General features: G+C 40.5%; 1 protein-coding gene across 1 annotated transcript in view; it reads right to left on the bottom strand.

The window, feature by feature from the left end:
- Window positions 1-1,467: 1,467 nt before the first annotated feature.
- The window catches only part of TCTN1 (tectonic family member 1), a 66,529-nt gene continuing 64,012 nt past the window's right edge, over window positions 1,468-3,984 (bottom strand). Inside the window, exon 13 of the mRNA XM_040416085.1 lies at window positions 1,468-1,516. The gene's annotated coding sequence lies outside the window, so the exon portion shown is untranslated. The remainder of the gene's footprint in view (window positions 1,517-3,984) is intronic.

The raw sequence follows: 3,984 nt of genomic DNA, 5'->3' as shown, positions 1-3,984 counted from the left end.
CGACTTTTCTGTGATGCTCGACTACCCTCAACAAGAATTGTTTTTGTTGTTCATCCATGACAGATTCTTTAAACTTTTTTATCAGAGCAATTCCTCTTTCTGCGGTATCATTGGCCACCTTAAGAGCGTTCACATGGCTTCTTAGAAAATCACTGCAGTATTCTGTCACGTCGTGGATCCTAAACATATCAAAGAACGTCTTAGTTTTTTTAGTAACGAAATGGCTCAGGTCTTTACCTTCAAAAAGTAGGTTTTTACCCTCTAAGCGTTTCATTTCCTTTTTCTTTGCAGGTTTGGTTTCGAAATTTTTAGTCATATGTTCCTTAACAGCCTGGGTAATACGTTTGTCCAAAAAAGCCAATCCTACGTTTGTTTCTGACAGATACCAAAGGTGTCTCTTAGCAAATGTGAGAGCACTTTTTTTGACGTCTGCATCTAGGTAAGTGCTCAGAAGCTGTAGCATATCCAAATCATTCTTTGGAGCCCATCGACTTACAATTTCCTTGTGCAAAAAGCAAACATATATGAGGCTGACAAAATGTGCAACCCATGTCATTCCTTTCAATTCTCGTTGAGGAATATTCAACTGTTTAGTGAAGAGGACAATTTTAAGTGCATATATTGCCTTAATCCGTGGTCCCCCTCCCCCGTTGTACTGACCTGCAGAATATGCTTTTCCTCTCATTTTTACTGTGCAATGAACATCGTAAAAACAAAAACCCTAAAGACAATGGCAGAATTGCCCTTTTTTCCTGTGTCAGCCTATAATGTTTTTAGAGTTGTGTAAGACACCAAACTGTGCCATTAAAATGTATTACTTATCCAAAAAAAAGTCTCCAAAATTACCCTGGTCTCTAAGGGGATAAGATGGAAGTGACTGATACAAATAAAAATCTTAATCTACAAGCAGGTCCTTGTCTGCACTACTCTTCATGAATAATGTCAAGACTGGAGTCTATCCAACTGTTATTTATAACAAGCAAATGCAAAGGGTAGGTGTGGGTTCTTTATCGTTTCCAGAAGACTAGTAAGGCCTAGTTCACACGTCAGTGTTTTGGTCAGTGATTTCCAGCATGCACAAAGAAGGTAGAATGGAAAGATTTGCACCTGTTCTGTGTTTGTAACTCGCACCTGATTTTATCTCACAATCACTTATGAAAATCACTGATGTTTGAATTGGGCTGCTTTCACACAGTCAGTGTTTGGTCAGTGATTTCCATCAGTGATTTTGAGTCAAAACCAGGCACAGGTCTGAACACAGAACAGGTGCAGATTTTTCCCTTATACCTTATGTCTGTGTAGGCTTCATTCCTGGTTTCTGGCTCACAATCACTGATGGAAATCACTGACCAAACACTGACTGTGTGAATGCGGTCTTAGGCCTCACTCTCAACAGTGCAAAATCTTTTTGTAGAACTATCTTCAGATATTTGTCCATATTCAAGCTAGTTGGTTATTAGTGACCTAATTTTCTTCCATATGTATTACCCATTCATTGCTGATGCAGAAGATCAATCTGAAAGAGAAGACGCATTTCTGTGATTATTTTATTTTTAATTCATTTAAAGGGTGCGTCTAGGTACTGATCACCTATCAACATCAGATCACTGGGGGTCTATCACTATCAGTTGGTCTTTTTTGGCAGCCATTGGCATTGGAAATAACAGTCAGCTGAGTCAAAAGCAGACAGCTCCATCCACTGTGTAGTGGCCATGCTGGCTTGCTGCAGCTAAGCTCCAAGTGAAAGGGACTAGAGCTACAGTAACGCTGCATGGCCACTAACAAAGTAAATGGAGCCTTCCGTCCATTATGTTGTTTCCAGTGCGAAAACATCTAATCGGAGAGAGTGGCAGGAGTCAGACCAGAAATGGGAATCAGCCAGTTCCCTCGGGTTCTCCAGATCCGATTGTTAAAATTACAGAGGCAGCTGGAGATGATTCCATACTTTAGCTCCTTAGACTTTTTAAAAGTTGGGTGGTATGTGTGTAGTGTATATATAGTGTGTTGCATATATATGGTGTATGTATATGTAAGCATGTGTCGTGATGCCGCATGTCCGCCGTTGAGTAGGGAATCTGTTAAAAATTTGAATCCCACCCCTGAGTCGGGGCTCCAAACTCCACGTACAGGGAGTGCAGAATTATTAGGCAAGTTGTATTTTTGAGGATTAATTTTATTATTGACCTACAACCATGTTCTCAATGAACCCAAAAAACTCATTAATATCAAAGCTGAATATTTTTGGAAGTAGATTTTAGTTTGTTTTTAGTTTTAGCTATTTTTGGGGGATATCTGTGTGTGCAGGTGACTATTACTGTGCATAATTATTAGGCAACTTAACAAAAAACAAATATATACCCATTTCAATTATTTATTTTTACCAGTGAAACCAATATAACATCTCAACATTCACAAATATACATTTCTGACATTCAAAAACAAAACAAAAACAAATCAGTGACCAATATAGCCACCTTTCTTTGCAAGGACACTCAAAAGCCTGCCATCCATGGATTCTGTCAGTGTTTTGATCTGTTCACCATCAACATTGCGTTCAGCAGCAACCACAGCCTCCCAGACACTGTTCAGAGAGGTGTACTGTTTTCCCTCCTTGTAAATCTCACATTTGATGATGGACCACAGGTTCTCAATGGGGTTCAGATCAGGTGAACAAGGAGGCCATGTCATTAGATTTTCTTCTTTTATATCCTTTCTTGCCAGCCACGCTGTGGAGTACTTGGACGCGTGTGATGGAGCATTGTCCTGCATGAAAATCATGTTTTTCTTGAAGGATGCAGACTTCTTCCTGTACCACTGCTTGAAGAAGGTGTCTTCCAGAAACTGGCAGTAGGACTGGGAGTTGAGTTTGACTCCATCCTCAACCCGAAAAGGCCCCACAAGCTCATCTTTGATGATACCAGCCCAAACCAGTACTCCACCTCCACCTTGCTGGCGTCTGAGTCGGACTGGAGCTCTCTGCCCTTTACCAATCCAGCCACGGGCCCATCCATCTGGCCCATCAAGACTCACTCTCATTTCATCAGTCCATAAAACCTTAGAAAAATCAGTCTTGAGATATTTCTTGGCCCAGTCTTGACGTTTCAGCTTGTGTGTCTTGTTCAGTGGTGGTCGTCTTTCAGCCTTTCTTACCTTGGCCATGTCTCTGAGTATTGCACACCTTGTGCTTTTGGGCACTCCAGTGATGTTGCAGCTCTGAAATATGGCCAAACTGGTGGCAAGTGGCATCTTGGCAGCTGCACGCTTGACTTTTCTCAGTTCATGGGCAGTTATTTTGCGCCTTGGTTTTTCCACACGCTTCTTGCGACCCTGTTGACTATTTTGAATGAAACGCTTGATTGTTCGATGATCACGCTTCAGAAGCTTTGCAATTTTAAGAGTGCTGCATCCCTCTGCAAGATATCTCACTATTTTTGACTTTTCTGAGCCTGTCAAGTCCTTCTTTTGACCCATTTTGCCAAAGGAAAGGAATTTGCCTAATAACTATGCACACCTAATATAGGGTGTTGATGTCATTAGACCACACCCCTTCTCATTACAGAGATGCACATCACCTAATATGCTTAACTGGTAGTAGGCTTTCGAGCCTATACAGCTTGGAGTAAGACAACATGCATAAAGAGGATGATGTGGTCAAAATACTCATTTGCCTAATAATTCTGCACGCAGTGTACAGGGCTTTATGTGCAGTAAAGAAATCTTAGATATTGATCCTAATCTCATACACTGTACATTTTAGATTACTGTACATGTCCTTTATTTTCACTATTCCACCAGGAATGTTCTTCAATAGAAACTAAATTAAAAAAAAAAAAATTCTATTTATTCAGAATGTTTCTAGTAGATGAGCTTGAAATGACTTTGTGCTTCATAACCCACCCACCTTTTTTTCCCAAATGACTGTGTGTTTTGTTATGTGGACATTCTTCTCTCCCAGATCTTAGATTGGTGTAACCTTGCATCAGG

The sequence above is a fragment of the Bufo bufo genome, chromosome 2 (assembly GCF_905171765.1).
Source record: "Bufo bufo chromosome 2, aBufBuf1.1, whole genome shotgun sequence".
In the NCBI taxonomy this organism is placed as follows: domain Eukaryota; kingdom Metazoa; phylum Chordata; class Amphibia; order Anura; family Bufonidae; genus Bufo; species Bufo bufo.
This window is presented reverse-complemented; position numbering and strand designations above follow the sequence as displayed.